This window comes from Ailuropoda melanoleuca, chromosome 5 (assembly GCF_002007445.2).
Source record: "Ailuropoda melanoleuca isolate Jingjing chromosome 5, ASM200744v2, whole genome shotgun sequence".
Lineage (NCBI taxonomy): Eukaryota > Metazoa > Chordata > Mammalia > Carnivora > Ursidae > Ailuropoda > Ailuropoda melanoleuca.
In genome coordinates this window covers 28,544,745-28,563,499 of record NC_048222.1, presented here as the reverse complement: position 1 = coordinate 28,563,499, position 18,755 = coordinate 28,544,745, and the positions used below count along the sequence as shown (strand labels likewise).

Genomic DNA, 18,755 nt, shown 5'->3' with positions numbered 1-18,755 from the left:
GACCAACACTTAATGGACAGGTAAAGAGGGAGAACTGAGAAGAAACATTCAGCAAAAGACATTTCTCAAAGTTAAAACAAATGTTAGACTAGAGGAAATATGGACCCGTTAGTACATTAAAGGGGAAACAGTTTATTCATGTCAATTGATGCATAAAAACTACTCAAAATATTAAACATCTGTTGATATTAAAGACCACCCCATAACCTGATAAAGGACATTCTCAAAAATCCTTCAGCACACCTCACAATAATGGTGAAATGTTGAAAGTATTTCTCTTAAGATGAGAAACTAGCCAAGGCTGCTTGCTCTCAATAGCCCTAGTCAATGCAATAGTGGAAGTTTAGCCAGTCCAATAAACAACAGGAGCAAATATATAAGGATTGGAAAAAACCAAGAGTATCAGTATTTGTGGATGAAATTGTTTGTGTAGCAACTCCAAAAGAAAATGGAGATAGAATTGGTAAGTGAATTTAGCAAGGTTGCTGGGTATAAAATCAATATAGCAAAAATCAATACACAAAATTTATTGCATTGGGGCGCCTGGGTGGCTCAGTCAGTTAAGTATCCAACTTTTGATTTCAGCTCAGGTCATGATCTCAGGGTTGTGAGGTCGAGCCCCACATTGGTCCCGGCACTCAGTGGGGAGTCTACTTAAGATTTCCTCTCTCCCTCTGCCCCCCTCCCCGCGCGCATGCCTTCTCTCTCATAAATAAATAAATAAATAAATAAATAAATAAATAAATAAATAAATCTTTTAAAATATTTGCCATTTGGTTACATGAACATATACATATATAAAAGTCAAGGTGTACACTTGATTTGTGCACTTTATATTAGGTTGCGATAAATATTTTAATAGTATACCATCTGCAATAGCAACAGATAAATTTAACAATAGGTGTGCAGGCCTTTGTGGATAAAATGGTAAAGCTTTACTGGAAGATATTGAAGAAAATCTAAATTAATGGAAAGACATACTATGTGCTTACAGAGAAAGACTTGATATTGTAAAGATGCCAGTTCTCTCCACGACCTTGGTGTTGGGCCAAGGGGGACGATGAGAGTTCTCCGTGCCTAGTCCTGGTAGAGTCTCACCCATCTGCTCATCTCAGGAGCAGGCTGAGCGGGACCGCCCTTGGCAGTCCTTTACTCCTCCTCTTAGATTTCCTCCTGCAAGCTGGGGAGGACTTCTTACCTTGGAAATCACATTCCTAAAACCTTCATCCCTTCCTCCCCCTGCTTCTCTTTCTGGCTTGTCTGGCAGGTTCGTTTTTTCTTGCCCAGCCCTTTGCAAACCTCTCCACAGATGGCAAGGTATATAGTAAAGTTACCTGGATTGTCTGAAAGATGTCAACCCTTCATCCCCCCATCCTACCCCAGCAAATTCTTGTGTTCACTCTCCTGGAAAAGTGTATTACTTAGGCCCTGACCCTTGCAAGTATTCTGCCTCTGTTACCTTCGCCCACAAAATTGGTTGTCACTACCTTGATCCTCAGACCTTGGCCTCAGAGTAGAGTGATGATTGAACAATTCTGCGACTATGCTAAAACCCACTGATTTGTACACTTTAAAAGGTGAATTTCATTTCTTAAAACTATTATGAAAAGGTTTAATAGGTCCTTCAGTTTTCAATTACAATTCATTCAACATTGCTGAAGTGCCCACTCAGGTCATGCACTGCGCTGGGCTCTGATGAAGACACACATAATCTCTTTCCTCTCAGGGCTTCCAGTTTGGGAATGAAGGGGAGACAGACAATAAAATATTACCATATGGTAAAAGGAAGACAAGTGCTGTCAGATCACCTTTCTCAGAAGTGGGGAGTTGAAAGATTTCCAGAGGAAGGGCTCATCTCGTCTATGAGCAGCGAGATAAATAAGCGTGCTGAAAGAGCAGCTTCCATCTTGACAGGAGTAGAAATGTGGTTATAGGCCAGGAGCTGAGGTCCCGAAGGATGGGTCTAGTCTGTGGGTCTGAGAGGACCCAGCCAGAGGTGCTTGATTTCCCCGACATTGTTCTCCCTTTATCCCAGGGTGTTATTTGGTAACACAACCAAGGCATAGATAGTTACCAGTCCTGTGAGGGGGAGACCCACTCATTTCCACAGGAAGTCATGGGGAGGAGTCGGTTTTGTGGTTTATTCTGGAGAGGAAGGCCTCCAGTTTTTCCCAGAGCATTCCAGCACTACGGGGATCCTTGTCTACAGGCTCTAGGGGAAAGGGTACAGAAGAGCTCTCCAGGGGCCCTTACACACTCACCTCCTGAAAACACAGCAGAGGAGGAGCCCTATTCCAGGACACTTGCCCCAAATCCACAAGTGACAATTATGGGTGTTTTTTCAGGCACCAAGATTTGAGTAGCCCGTCGTAGAAGAACATGACTACAGTAGGTCTGAGGTGCACTATCAGCCTTTTGTCCTCCAGGGAAAGAAGTATTTGGAGTGGGAGAAAAACCCCCATATCGTCTGGGCTGAGCAGGAAGTGAAGACCAGGCAATTCAAAGTGTGACAGGGAAGGGGGGAGTACTTTTACATTTCGTACCATACGAATACCGTACACAATAAGATAAAAAGAATGAAAAGAAAATGAGAAAAATGAAATATGTGTTTTCCCATACATTATTGCTGGGAGTATAAATTGGTACTTCTTTCCTAGAAGTTTAGGAAACTCGAAAGTACTGACACCTCTTAAAGTAACACTCCAATTTAAGAATTTAGTTTAAGGAGATAACCAGAAATGTGCCCAGCAATTTACAAAAGTAAAGTGCTGCAAACAACCAAAATTTCCGCCAGTGGATGATTTTTTTTTAATTTTTAAAAATTTTTAAGTAGACTTTACATCCAATGTGAGGCTTGAACTCACATCCTTGAGATCAAGTCACATGCTCCACCAACTGAGCCAGCCAAGCGCCTCCCTGGTGGGGCCCCTGGCCCCTCCCAGCCAAGCCCCTCTGCCAGTTGATGATTACTGAGTAGAAGATGGCAAAATTATATTACATGATGTGAATTTAATTTGCATATATTTCTAATAACATATCTATATTACATATAGTATATATATGGGGGCAGTGCATCTTCTGTGTGTGCTGTTGCCAGTGATTCAACCCTGAGCCCAAACTGACCTAGCCCCGCCCTCTGGGAACTTAGAGCCAATTGAAGAGACGAATTTTAAAACACAAGGACCTATCATTTGAAGACTCTACAGTAACAGGTGTGGCATAAAAATAAATTATAAGTTTTAAAAGTAATTCAACCTTGGTTCAAATCAGTTACAAGTGACAGTGATGTCTAATGGGAAGTGTTGTAGGAAAAGAACTTCGTTGACATGAGGTCTTTCAGTGCAGCTTAGCTACAGGTAGAAGCACGATATAGGTACAGACAGTAGGTGTCAAGGTAGACGCCAGGTTGCAACAGACCAATATCTGGCCAAGGGGAAGAAGCTTTTTCAAAATTAGTTTTAGGCATGCTGTCTCTAGTCAAAGAATAACTATTATTCCATTTTTATTTGTTTTTTTTCCATTTCATTTTAAAAAGTGGGATAAATTCGGAATTTAAGAAAAAGAGGATCATAGGGGAGGGAAGCAGAAAATAAAATAAGATGAAGTCAGAGAGGGAGACAAACCATAAGAGACTCTTAACTATAGGAAACAAACTAAGGGTTGCTGGAGGGGAGGTGGGTGGGGGGATGGGGTAAGTGGGAGATGGGCATTAAGGAGGGCACTTGATGTGATGAGCACTGGGTGTTATAAGCAAATGATGAGTAACTCTGAAACTGATGATACACTGTATGTTAATTAATTGAATAAGTAAAATAAAATTAAAATAAATAAGTAAATAAATAAAAGAGTGATAAAATCAGGTAGCTTCTGTGATAGGCTACTTCTGACTCCAGAAATCATAACCTAAAATTTAAGGGTTTTTTTTATTCTAGGAAATTGCATTTGTCATACTATTTGTTATAGCAAATTGTGTTTGTTCAAATTAAAATTATATTTGTCATATGAAGTTACATTTGCACATCAACCTTATATTGATAGCCCCTGTTTGAGACCTTGCCGATTTTGGTATAGTTAATCATATCTGCATATTATCTTGCCAAGTTAGAGTCCAGATCTAGAGTTTCCCTCCTTGTGAGTTATTCGAGTAAAAAAAAAAAAAGGTACTATAGCACATTAGCTTTCAAAAACACATCACTGCTTCTGGATCCCCCCACAAAGGAAAGCATTTAGGATGTAAGGTTCATGAAGAAGTCCACCCCCTTGCATATACACTACGTCCAATATCGTGTTTGGGGGAAAAAGAGGATGCATAAGAAAAAGAATAGAGAAAAATAATAAAAATGCAAAACTTTTCACTATGTTTTCAAATGTCATGTAGCATGGTTATGACACCTAGGTATGAAAAAATTATTTTAAAAAGGTTTCCCTGAGATGGAGGATTAAATCTCCCCCCCCCGCCCCCCCACCCCCTGCCTCATGATATCTGTTGAGTTGTTTTTGAGGACACAAAGATTAGATGCGGAACATTGGAAAATTCCTGTTTGCATTTTTCTACCCGAAGAATAATAGAGATTTTTAGTCTATGTGGTAATTATTCCCCCGGTGACTTTCCAGTTCTCAGAGTGATAAGAGAGCTCCTTACATTAACTGCAAACAGATGGCTGGATTCTCATTTGCTATCTCGTTCTTCTCCCTGCTCTCCCAGACCATCCAAACACAGCTAACAGCACAGATTTGGAATAGCAGGGGAAGCACGATGGGGACTGAGGATGCTTATGTGACACTGGGCATGGGGCACTTTCAGAGGCCAGGCACCATCTAGGCTCCATCTCAAACTGCTATAGGAATGTTCTTTTTCACCATGTGCCCGGATCACAAAATTCCACTACTACAAACCATATTGAATGAACATCCTAGAGTTTCTCATAATGGTGAACTTTTCCTATCCAGACTGGGAAATAACTGGTCACATAAGTAGGGTAGAGATTGGGCTAGAACAAGGAAGTGTGACTTTCTATATTTAATGTCATTTCTTTGATGGGAAATGAAAGGTGTTAAATAAAAAGGGGGTAAATGCACATGATCCCTGCCCTGAGAGTGGAAGACCTCCCTCTCCAGTCTCCAGTCCCAGTTGCCAAGGAGGCATCACTCACCACCACCACACCCTCCATCTGCAGGGATAGGCCTCCTGGGAGACAGCCACTCCCCGACTAAGGTCCATTATGGCTCTGAAAAGCAATGTCAAAAATCCAGGGAAGATACACCCTTTAAAGTGGTCTAAGAAACCATCTTCCTTTCTTTGGTCAGTGCTCCTCAGAAGAATTAGTCATAAAAGAAAAAAAAATGTGTTACTACACTTAATGTCTTGCTTCATTTTTATGCAGGATGCAAATTCAGTGTAAGAGGCACTCTGATCAGTAACTGCTTCTTCAGAAAGGCAGCAGTTAGTGGTCTCCCTCCCCCTGGACTTTGAAATGCTTTACCAGGTCAACTTGGGCCTGGGTAATGCCAAGAACATCAACGTCCAAGGGTCCAGAAGTTGTAAGACCACAGGATCATAACCGGAGCTTAACTTGACAGAAGGGAAGAATAAAGTCCTGGAAGAGTTTAATGGAAGAAAATTGATTCTTGCTCATAGAGAAGAAGTGGCACAAGAAGTAGATAATATTTTGAAGGACGCTGATATCAATGATGTTGATGATCCCTTTGGCACGACAACATACAGTGCTCTTATTCTGAGAGCAACAAAACTGGGAATCTCTTATCAAGTTATTCAAAATGCTTCCATAATAAATGCTGTAGGCTGCTGTAGTTTACAGTTGTATAAATTTGGAGAGACAATTTCTATTGTTTTTTGGACAGACACTTGGAGACCAGAAAGCCTCTTCAACAAAGTGAAGAACAGACGGAACAGCACGCACACACTGTCCTTACTAGACATTGAAGTAAAGGAGCAGTCTCTGGAAAATCTCCTTAAAGGAAGGAAGATCTCCTTGGTATATGAATGACCAACCAAGCACTGTTGCAGCAACTTCTAGAGATTGTTCAGAAATCAAAGAATACGAGGAGAAGGATCAGTAGTCACCAGGGAGACACCGTGTTAGCTTAGCCAGGGTTGGAACTGAAGACCAGAAAACTGCAGCCGGCACTTGCAGCAAACATGTACTATGGACTTGGGAGGACCATCGCATTCCTTAATTATCACAGGAGACAGCATGCATCTGCTGGAGATGGAGATGCTAAGTCGGTTTTCCATTCTAGAAAATAGCTCAGAATCCCGAAGCGTTGATGGACTCTGAACATAGACATTTTATATTGTTAGATGGTTAATCTCAGTCATATATGCCTCTACACATGTTCATATAACAAACTGAACAGTTTTTTTGGTTTATCTAGTAAGTATAAACAAGAAGAAAGCTGCTGACTCAGCAATTAAAACCCCCAAAAAGAAGCCTTTATTGTGGGCCAGCTGTGGCATGGAGCCAGGGGCACAGCTGTGCACGTGCCACACTGCTGGCTACTGGACACACAGAAGAGACAGGACAGACACGGTGCCTGCTTTTTTGTTGTTTTTTAAAGATTTTATTTATTTGAGAGAGAGAGAGAGTGCGGGCGCGAGTATGAGCAGGGGGAAGGGCAGAGGGAGAGGAGAGCCCAACTCAGGGCTCGGTCCCAGGACCCCAGGATCATGACTAGAACTGAAGACAGTCACTTAACCGACTGAGCCACCTAGGCGCCCCTGTCCCTGCCTTTTTGGAAGTTCTCACCCAGGGAGGGATACAGATAGGTGAACAGATAGACAATGGGAAGAACTGAGAGATCGTGGGTGTGGCAGCCTTAGTACCGCGTGTGCAGTGGTATGCGTTCTCTTCCCTTTGGATGCCAGAATCTTGAGAGCAGTGAGTGCAATGTAAAAATGCATTCACTTTGAGATTTGTATTTAACTTTTTGAAGTTTTCCAAATCTAGTTAGTGAGCCCTTTGCTAAGTAAAAACAGGCTTCCATTCTTCAAAGAAAAATTCATATCTAACCTTATATTTTCTCTTCTTTTTTACAACTTTGTTTTTAAGTAATCTCTACACCCAACCTGGGGCTTGAACTCACAACCCCGACATCAAGTGCTGCTAGCTCTACAGACTGAGCCAGCCAGCTGCCTATTATACCCTCTTTATAAAGAAGGCCTTTAAAAAGGTGCCTGACTGGCTCAGTTTGTAGGGTAGGTGGCTCTTGATCTCAAGGTTGCAGAGATAACTTAAAAATAAAATCGAAGACGAAGAAGAAGAAGAAGGAGAAAGAAGGAGAAGGAGGAGAAGAAGAAAGAAGAAGGGGAAGACGGCCTTATGTATGTTTTTCTGTCATCATGGCTTAAATGGTCCAGTGTGCTGTTCACGTCCACATGGCCAGACTGCTCCAGGGCAAATCCAGCTACAAAGCTTTTTTACATTCCTCAAAACTGCGGGGCACCTGGGTGACTGAGTCCGTTAAGTTTCGGCCTTCGGCTCAGGTCATGATCCCAGAGTCCTGCGATGAGCCCCATGTCAGGCTCCCTGCTCAGCGGGGAGTCTGCTTCTCCCTTCCCCCCCTCCCCCGCACCCCGCTTGCGATCCCTCTCTCTCCTGCTCACTGTCTCTCTCAAATAAATAATAAAATCTTTTTTTTATTAAAGATTTTATGTATTTATTTGACAGAGAGAGAGAGACAGCCAGCGAGAGAGGGAGCACAGGCAGGGGGAGGGAGAGGAAGAAGCAGGCTTCCAGCAGAGGAGCCTGATGTGGGGCTCGATCCCAGAACTCCAGGATCATGCCCTGAGCCGAAGGCAGATGCTCAACGGCTGAGCCACCCAGGCGCCCCATCCCAGCGCCATTTCTAACAGCTCAAGGCCACATCCCTCGGATGACCCTTGCCCCACTTAGAGTACCTGCTTGAGAAAACTCAAGGCTGCCAAAAGAACTTACTGTTTGTTCTAGCCAATGCCTGAAGGTACGTTCCTGCCTCCCAACCACTGGGGGAGGGTAGGAGCCTAACTTGGACAAACCCCAGTTAATAAACCCAAATGAATGTCATGTGGACCAACCACCCCGCTTCCTGCTTTTTGTAATTATTCTCTTCCATTCGACAAAGTCCCCACTCGCCCCTACGCCCTGTTCCCTCATTCTCCCTTTTAAACGCCCAGTTACGTCTGTCCAAATCAGAGTTGAGTTTCACTCATGCTGGCCTCTTCCTTACTGCAACAGTATTCTACTGACTAGAATCTGTCCTTACCACTTTAAGTAGGGTCCAGTTTTGTGTATGAACCAGCAGTTTTACCTGAGAAATAAAAGCATGTGTCCATGCAGAAAATTGTACAATGTTTATAGCAGCACTGTTTATAATAGTCAAAAGGTAGAAACAGCCCAAATGTCCATCAACTGATGAACGGATAAACAAATTATGATATATAGGTAGAATGAAACAGTAAGTATTCAGCCATAAAAAGGAATGTAGTACTGATACATGCTACTTTGATGAACCCCGAAAACATTATGTTAAATATAAGAAGCCAGACACAAAGCATCGCATGTTGCGTGATTCCTTTTTTTTTTTTTTTTTTTTTTAAGATTTATCTATCTATCTTAGAAAGAGACTGAGAACATGAGCAGGGAGAGGAGCAGAGGGAGAGAGAGAAGGGAGGTAGACTCCCCAGTGAGCAGGGAGCCCAATGCTGGGCAATCTCAAGACCCTGAGATCATGACCTGAGCCAAAACCAAGAGTGGGAGGCTTAACCGACTGAGTCACCCAGGTGCTCCTGCGTGGTTCCTTTTTTCTTTTTTCTTTCTTTCTTTCTTTCTTTCTTTCTTTCTTTCTTTCTTTCTTTCTTTCTTTCTCTCTTTCTTTCTTTCAGATTTTATGTATTTATTTGGGGGCTAGAGAGAGAGTGCATGAGCAGGGGGAAAGGCAGAGGGAGAGGGACAAGCAGACACCCTGCTGAGATCATGACCCGAGCCAGAGTCAGAGGCTCAACCCATTGAGCCACCCAGGCGCCCACATGTGATTCCTTTTCATAAGATATATGCAGTCTATAGGCAAATAGGCAAGTCCAGAGATAGAAAGCAGATAAGAGGTTACCAGGGGATGAAGTTGGGGGAATATGGAGTGATTACTTAATGGATATGGAGTAGTTTTATGGGGTGATTAAAAAGCTTTGGAAACTAGAGAAAGGTAGTAGTCACATAACACTGTGAATGTGCTAAATACCTCAGAACTGTACACTTTAAACTGTACTGTACGCTATGTGAATTTTCCTTTTAAAAGAGGTAACCATGGGGCGCCTGGGTGGCTCAGTCACTTAAGTGTCTGCCTTCAGCTCAGGGCCCGATCCCAGGGTCCTGGGATCGAGCCCCTCGTAGGGCTCCCTGCTCAGCAGAGAGCCTGCTTCTCCCTCTCTCTGCCACTCCCCTGCTTGTGCTCTCTCGTGCTGTCAAAGAACTAAATAAAATCTTTTTAAATTTTTTTAAAAAATTTTAAAAAGGTAACCAATAAAAAGTCTCCCTCATAATCCTATTGTTTGGCTACTCTGTTATCCTTTCTCAGGGTAATAAATGCTTTGTTGTTAATTTATAACATATAATGACTTTTATTTATTTATTCCAAAAAAGATTTTATTTTCATTTTTTAAAAAGATTTTATTTATTTATTTGACAGAGAGAGGGAACACAAGCAGGGGGAGAGGGAGAGGGAGCAGCAGGCTTCCCACTGAGTAGGGAGCCCTAGGACCCTGGGATCATGGACCTGAGCTGAAGGCAGATGCTTAATGACTGAGCCACCCAGGTGCCCCTTAAATAATCTCTACACACAATGTGAATCTCAAACTCACGACCCCGAAATCAGGAGTCTCATATTCTTCCAACTGAGCCAGCCAGGTACCCCAGAAGTTTTCAATTTCAACAGAGACAAACATCAATCTTTTCCCTTTAGGCTTGTGCTTTTCAAGGATTTTATTTCAGAAATTCTATTTTATCCCAATAATTTACTGTCCTATATTTTCCTCTGAAAGTTTGAAAGTTTTGCTTTTCACATTTAGGACTTCAATCCAGTTGGGTCTCCTTTTTCTGTATGGAATGAGGTAGAAATCTATTTTTATTTTATTTTTCGTATGGATAACCAGTTGTTTCAGTGCAATTTGCTGAATGCTCAATCCTATCCACAGAACAAGGACAGCGAACCTATGTCAGTATCTATGCATGATTATTACCTTTTAGCTTGCTATTCTGCTCCACTGCTCTATGAGTTTATCCCTGTATCAATACCAGATTATCTTAATTCCTAAATAATTGCCATAATTCTGATATATGGTAAGGCAAATCTTCAAACTTGTTATCTTAGTTGTTCTTGGCCCTTTATTCATCCACATAAATTTTAGAATCAGCTCGTGAAATCCAGAAAAACTGTTACTAGGGATTTTTATTAGAATTGCGTTAGATTTATAGATTAATTCAGAGACAGTTGCCATCATTGTAATATTAAATCTTCTCATCCATAAACATAGTGTGTCTCTTTGTTTATTTAGGTCTTCTTTAGCACCTTTCAATAAAATGCTATACTTTACATCGGAAGCCGGGGATGTACTATATGGTGACTAACATAATATAATAAAAAATCATTAAAAAAATAAATAAATAAAATAAAATGCTATAATTTTTCCAGAAATTTCTTGAATATTTTTATTCAGTTTATTCCTAGTTATCTTAAAATCTTTATTGTAAATATAAAAGGGCTTTTATAAAACTATATTTTCTTACTATCAGCTTCTTGTTTAAAGAAAACCAATTGTTTTGCATATTAATCTCATATCCAGTACCATTTCTAAGCTTTCCTATCAATTCTAATAATGCGTTGGGTTTTCTATGTAGACAATAAAATCCCTATAAACAATACAATAATTATTTATGGGTTCCCCCCTTTTTTTTTTTAAAGATTTTTTATTTTTATTTATTCGACAGAGAGAGAGACAGCCAGCGAGAGAGGGAACACAGGCAGGGGGAGTGGGAGAGGAAGAAGCAGGCTCATAGCAGAAGAGCCCGATGTGGGGCTCGATCCCATAACGCCAGGATCACGCCCTGAGCTGAAGGCAGAGGCTCAACCGCTGTGCCACCCAGGCGCCCCTCCCCCGTTTTTATTGTCAGATTAGTAGTACACACACACACAGCTTGATTAGATTCATGAAAATATTTTCTTTTTTAAAAAGATTTTATTGGGGCGCCTGGGTAGCACAGCGGTTAAGCGTCTGCCTTTGGCTCAGGGTGTGATCCCGGCGTTATGGGATCGAGCCCCACATCAGGCTCCTCCGCTATGAGCCTGCTTCTTCCTCTCCCACTCCCCCTGCTTGTGTTCCCTCTCTCGCTGGCTGTCTCTATCTCTGTCAAATAAATAAATAAAATCTTTAAAAAAAAGAATATTAAAAAAAAAGATTTTATTTATTTGAGAGAGATAGCCAGAGAGAGCGAGCAAGGGGAAGGGCAGAAGGAGAGGGAGAAGGAGGCTCCCCGCTGAGCAAGGAGAGGGAGACGCATCAGGCTCAATCCCAGGACCCCAGGATCATGACCTGAGCCAAAGGCAGATGCTTAACTGATTGAGCCACCCAGGCGCCTCGATTTATGAAAATTTTGTTTAGGATTTTCCCAACTATGTATGTCACTGAGATTAGCCTATAGTTTTCCTGTCTTAGACTGTCTTTGTCTAACGTTGTTAACCTAGTTATATTAGTATAAAATAGTTTGAAAATATACTCTTATATACTCTTTCTCTTCTCTGGGAAAGTATATGTTGTTTTTGTTTTAATGTTGGTTATAACTCTGTATCCAAGTAACAGTTTCATGGAGCATTTTTTAAAAAGATTTTATTTATTTATTTGACAGAGAGATAGCATGAGCGGGGTGAGGGGCAGAGGGAGAGGGAGAAGCAGACTCCCCACTTAAGCAGGGAGCCCAAGGTGGGGCTCAATCCCAGGACCCTGGGATCATGACCTGAGCCAAAGGCAGACGCTTCACTGACTGAGCCACCCAGGCACCTCCGGAGCAGTTCTTCTACCATCAGAAACAACTTATACCAGTGAGCCCCTCAGCCGCCCACTCTTTATTTATTTATTTTTTTAGGTAAGCTCTACGCCCAAGGTGGGAATTATGCTCATGACCTGGAGATCAAGAGTCACATGCTCTACTGACTGAGCCAGCCAGGTGCCCCTAATTAAAAAAAAAATGTTTTTTAAGGCCCCCCCCCACTTTTTTACTAGGCTAATTTCTACTCATCCTTCAGTTCTCATCCTTAGAAAGCTCTTTACTGCATCGCCCTAGATTAGCTGTCCCTGTTCACACTTTTCATAGCACATTTTATTGCTTCTATCATAACTCACTTCATGTGTCATTGTAATATCTTACTAAATGTTAATATTTTCAGCTGGGCCACAAGTTGCATGAAGGCAGGGACCTAATCTTTTGTTAACCACTAGTTAGCGCACTGATGGCACAAGGTTGGCCATCAATATTTGTTGACTGGTTGTGTGACTGAATAAAGGAAATAGCCTCAAAATGGGGCATGAATCAAGTTATCCTTAGATATGGGCAAATTCGAGCTCCCTACAAAGACCTTCTGCTTCAGAGCAAGTAAAAGATAAGAACTAAGAAAGACCATACAGCCCCAGCTGTGGAAGCAGAGGCATGTGGATGGAGGCGGATGCCCCATCCTGGTCCCTCTGTGCAGAAGCCCAGTATAAAAAGATAGTGATGGCACAGATGTGTCAGCACCAGGGACCCCATCGTCACTGAGGGTCTGTTAAAACCCTGGGCATTCGGGGCACCTGGGTTGCTCAGTCGGTTAAGTGTCTGCCTTTGGCTTAGGCCATGATCTCGGGATCCCAGGATCGAGTCCCACATTGGCTCCTTGTTCAGCAGGGAGCCTGCTTCTCCTTCTCCTTCTGCCTGCTGCTCCCTCTACTTATGCACTCTCTCTCTCAGACAAATAAATAAAATTTAAAAAAACCAACAACAACCTTGGACTGTCATCATGCCACCTGAGAGCCAAGTGCTATATAGGGTCATGGGGAAGACCCTGAAGATACTCTCACAAATAAGAGATTGGGGCTTGGACAGGGGTAGATTTCTCTTAATAGGAGGAGGAGTCCTTCAAAACATCAGTTTAAGTTCATATAATTATTTTTATTTTATATAATATATATATATATATATATATATTGCACTGTGTGACAAAATTGCATCCAAACCTGAGAAATTAGATTACACTTTCAAATTTCCCACATCCTCTCAAGGCAGAGATGGCTCAATGTCTTCTGTGGGGAGCTAGGGAAACCTCACTCATCATGTCCCTCTGATCCATGCTCAGTGACTATGATATTTATTCTGCATCTTTATGTCAGTACTAGGAATTGCCTTGGACAGAGGTATGAGAAATCTACTCACTGGAAAGACATGATATCCTGGGTATCCAGGCTGATCTGTCTCACATAACTTTGACTCGCATCAGTTAGCCCTTTGAGCTTCAATTACTCTAAATATACTGGCCAACAGACCTCTAGAGTTGCAGTGAGGATTATTGGGACCTGATCCTAGATTGTAGTTTGTTCGTTCATTCAGTAAACCTGCTGAACACCTCCTGTGTGGGATATAATTGTTGGGTCATTCACTGGTATCTACCTAGACAGCTATTTCCATGTAATCCAGAAATCTGGATCTATAGAATAGATTCGAAGATTGATAAATTTGGCCTGCTAGTTGCCAAATTTCCTTTTCATCATTTCAAAGAAGAACAGGGGATGAAGGAAGCAGGCACTTGAGAGGGCTTGTTTTAAGTGTGTACGTTGATTCAATTGTTGAGTGGGGTCACCATCATATAACATCTCTCCCTGCATAAAACTCAGGCAAACCCCAGGACTAGCCCTCTATATGAGTAGAGCCCTATATCTGAGTAGCCCCTGATGCCTGGTCCTGACTCTTCTCTGAGCTGTGTGGCTACAGGGTCAGATAAAAGCCATGCTGAAATTTTTTACCATGCCCAGACTTTCTGCTTTGTCACCATGGAGGCATTTAACTGCATTATCCTTTGCATCAGCTGACATGCATGTTAGAGACTTCAGACTCACACAAGACTAGGAAGGCAAGGTATCATAGTAAAGTAAAAGCACGTGCTCTGTAGACAAAGCTTGGGTTCAAATCCAACCTCCAGTACTTACTTCTCTAGGCCTCATGGAAAAATAAGGCTAATAAGAGTCCAGTATCAGTTTGGATGCACTAGATACAATTGACAGAAATCTCAGCTAACAATATGGACATTAAATTGTTTCATATCACAAAAAGTTCTAGAGGTAGGTGTTTGCTAAAGACCTTCAACTATATCCTCCAAGACCTAGGCTTTCCTCATCTTGCTCCGTCATGCCTGGTATGCTGACTTTTGTGGGACCTTTGTGATGCTCCACTGATATTCTTTGCACGAGGGAAACTTTACTCCCATGCTTCCTAAATCAGTTTGGGAATATTGCTGTTTGGGCAGAGGGTGAGGAATGGGCAAGTGATGGTGGCTTTGTGGTGGTTTGGGTTGTTATTCCCCATTCTTTGTTTCCTCTTTATTTAAGTATACATTCATGCCCTTTGCTATGTGACTTTCTTGGGCCAATAGAATGTCATAAGACATGATACAAGCAGATACTTTAAATGTGCTTTTGTGTTGGGACACCTGGGTCGGTTAAGCATCTGCCTTTGGCCCACATCATGATCCCAGGGTCCTGGGATCAAGTCCCGCATTGGGCTACTTGCTCAGTGGGGCCCTGCTTCTCCCTCTGCCTGCCACTCCTGCTTGTGCTCTCTCTCTGACAAATAAATAAATAAAATCGTTTTAAAAAATGTGCTTTTGGGGTGCCTGTGTGGCTCAGTCATTACGCATCTGTCTTTGGCTCAGGTCATGATCCCGGGGTCATGGGATCGAGCCCCACATCAGGCTCCCTGCTCAGTGAGCCTGCTTCTTCCTCTTCTTCTGCCTGCTACCCCTGCTTGTGCTGTCAAATAAATTTTAAAAATTTAAAAAATCTTAAAAATGTGCTTTTGTGATTTGGCTCGGCCTCTTACACCCCTGTGATGTGTCAAGAGAAAAGCAAATTCCAGATATCCAGTGCCCCTTCAGCTTGGGCCTCAGATTAAATAACTGAACATAACCAGGAGACTGAAGTTCTACCACTCCCTGTTAAGCCCAACTTGGATAAGCGAAACCATAGCCAACTTCTACCACCAAAAGCCTAAAAATAGAAGGTTGTTGTTGTAAGCCATTGGGATCTTGGAGCTGTTTGTTACACACCAAAAACTGACTATTGCAGACCATTTTGAGGGCTCCACCAATGTCTAAGCTCTTTAATAGGATCAATTATCTTACACCACAACTTAGGGATATGGAGAAATAGTTTATCTCTAAGTAATGTGGTCTTTCTTACAACCTTCATCTACTGGGTAGCATTAAAAGCTGGAGTTCTTTCAGTGCAATACCATAGGATAAACAGGCTGTTCAGATACTTTTCAGTCTTTAAGTAAAAATGCTCAGAGTCTCCTATCTCTCAGAGGTCTTCCCTCCTCCCAGACTTCTTGCCAAGTAGCTGTTGGGGGTGCATGGAGAGAGAGATGAAGCTTAAGTGATCTCCTCAGGATGGGTATAAGGGGAGAACGGATCCTCATGCTCTCAGTGTGTCCTTTGGTTTCTCTGGTTTATGGGGCCAATATGCACTTGGTCATGTTTATCCTGCTGGCCTTTGGCTGAAGTCAGCACTTAGAGTATCTCACATGTCTCTTTTGGCTAGGTCTGATCTCACTGGTACTCTCTGGCTGACTCAACCTCCCATAGCTCTGCAAAGCCCAGTGGACCCCTTGAATGTCCAATATGTCTCCCATCCAGCCCCTGACCCAAGCTGTCCAAACTACATGCCTCCATTTCCCATTTGCCATCTTCCTGCCACACCATGGCCCCAAGGCAGGCCCATCGCTCTCAACTAAATACTCATCACTGGGGAAGGACTAGAATTACAAACTAGACCCAATCTCTCTGACAGTTCACCCTGCTTTGCCCACTTATCAAATTGGGCACCAGTTTGTGCCAACCTCAATGATTTCATCTATTTTCTGGATATTTCTGAAGCTATTTCCCCAATTCCAAATTAAACCTCTTTGATTCTTATCTCACTCTCACCTCCCAGCTATCTTTTTCTATGTCCAAGACAGGAAATGGCAGGCTTCTCTTTTTTCCTTTCATATCATATCCTTGGCTTCCTGACTCTAGTTGCCACTTCAGAAGACAGAGTTCCTTTTGGAAACAATCCTTTGATGTAGCTGTAGTCATCATCATCATGGGTAGATGAGGAAATCAAAGACAATAGACTAAATTAGCCCCTCCTTTGGTAGAAATTTGAAGCTAGGTTTGGATCTTGATCTTAAAGAGGAGCTAAGTGAATATAGAAAATTATTTCTCTCTCACAGAGTCTAGTTTTCAAGCCTATTGTCTTGCTGAAAAATCCTATTTTGAATTTCAATGCATATTGGCTCTTCTCTTTTCTTTCTTTCTTTCTTTCTTTCTTCCTTCCTTCCTTCCTTCCTTCCTTCCTTCCTTCCTTCTTTCTTTTCTTTCTTTCTTTCTTTCTTTCTTTCTTTCTTTCTTTCTTTCTTTCTTTCTTTCTTTCTTTCTTTCGAAGCAAGAAGGGGCAGGGTCGCCTGGGTGGCACAGCGGTTAAGCGTCTGCCTTCGGCTCAGGGCGTGATCCTGGCGTTATGGGATCAGGCCCCACATCAGGCTCCTCTGCTATGAGCCTGCTTCTTCCTCTCCCACTCCCCCTGCCTGTGTTCCCTCTCTCGCTGGCTGTCTCTATCTCTGTCAAATAAATAAATAAAATCTTAAAAAAAAAAAGAAGCAAGAAGGGGCAGAGGGTAAGAATCTGAAGCAGACTCCACACTGAGCACAGAGCCCAAGGCAGGGCTCTATCCCATGACCATGAGATCATGACCTGGGCAGAAACCAAGAGTCTGGACACTTAACCAACTGAGCCACCCAGGTGCTCCTCTTTTCTTTCTTTCTTTCTTTTTTTTTTAATATTTATTTATTTATCTTAGAGAGAGAGAGCAAGGGGAGAGGCAGAGTCCCTGATGAGCACAGAGCCCGAGATGCATGGGGCTCCATCCCAATCCCTGAGATCATGACCTGAGCTGAAATCAAGAGCGGGATACTCAACTGACTAAGCCACCCAGGTGCCCCTCCTTTCCTCTCTCAGTATTCCTTCTGAAACAGTCTGAACCTCCTCACAAGCATATTGATGCCATAATCAAATAAGGAGGAGTTCATTTCCTTGCTAAGGGCAAAGAGAAAAACACATTAATAGTTTCTAAGGATGTAAGCCAATGATGAAACTCATTCCAGCTCCCTGCTCTACTTGACTTCCCTACTCTGAAGTCCAGTGAAGTTTTGTCCAGCTCTTTGAGTGTGGACATGAACACATGTGTCAGTATGTGTGTATGCATGTGTGACAATGTTGAAAAAAATCAACTCTCCAATTATTCTTTCTTTTTTAAAAGATTTTATTTATTTGAGAGAGAGAGCGTGCTTGCGAGAGAGAGCACACAAGCAGGGAGGAGGGGCAGAAGAAGAGGGAGAAGCAGACTCCCTGCTGAGCAGAGAGTCCAAGGCAGGGCTTGATCCCAAGTCTCTGGGATCATTACCTGAGCCAAAGGCAGACGCTTAACAGAGTGAGCCACCCAGACGCCCCTCCAATTATTCTTTCAAAACTGTCTTCTGATGCCACAAATCTGGCTTTTAAAACCCCAAAGCAAAAAAAATTGACTCATGTATAATTGGTGTTAACTATTATTATTCCTGTCTTGAGATAAAACCAGAACCATTGTTTTCTGTGATGAGAATAGGGACGGGGGTTACAGGAAAGATAGGAAGATTGGTTACTATTTTGAAGATCTTTTATCTCTAAGATCTATGTCAATGGCAATAGAGAGAAGAGAAGGCAGTAATGGTGACCTAACCAAACTGCCACTAAGCTGTCTAACCCTCTGGCTCCTCTTTCAACTTCCTTGAGCCATAATCCTGGCTCCAATAACCTCTGAATGCAGCAAAATGAAGTCAAGATATTTTTGAGTCTTAACCATATGCCCAGCAATATGTTATGTACTTTCATACACATCACCTCATTTTATTCGCAAAGCAATCCTTCAAAGTAGGTATTAGCATTCTCACTTTTTAATGACGAGGGAACACAGACTGAAAGAGGTTGAATAACTTCTCCAAAGCCTCACAGCTAAAACATGAAAGAGGTGGGATTGAAATCCTATCCCCTGTGATTTCTAACCCCATCATCCTTTCCTTACATTAAGGTACCTCTTAAGAGAATGTGCCAGCACCACATGGGGAGGATTCTATAAAGATGAGCATTTTCTCTCTTACAGGAGTTTATTTTTAAAACAAGTATGAAAGGGGGTTTACTTAACCTGGTTTTAAACTAAAGCCATCAGATTTAAGCCACTGATAAAAAATATCACAAGTGGAGAGAAAGGCCCCAGCTCCTTTGCCATGTATTAGAGGGAGTTTGTCCTGGGATGGCTCAAAAGCCATCCAATCTGGCGGTAATGTTTGGGACATTTCCCATTAGAAAACAATGCCTAGATTCATATTTTTTTAGAGATTTAAAAAAATTCTAAAATGCATATTTTCTTCCAGACCAGTCCGTGCTTTTAG

At 42.2% G+C, this 18,755-nt stretch overlaps 1 pseudogene; it reads left to right on the top strand.

Annotated features, from left to right (window-relative positions):
- The first annotated feature begins 5,474 nt into the window (after positions 1-5,474).
- LOC100484075 lies at positions 5,475-6,299 on the top strand (annotated as a pseudogene).
- Positions 6,300-18,755: the final 12,456 nt, after the last annotated feature.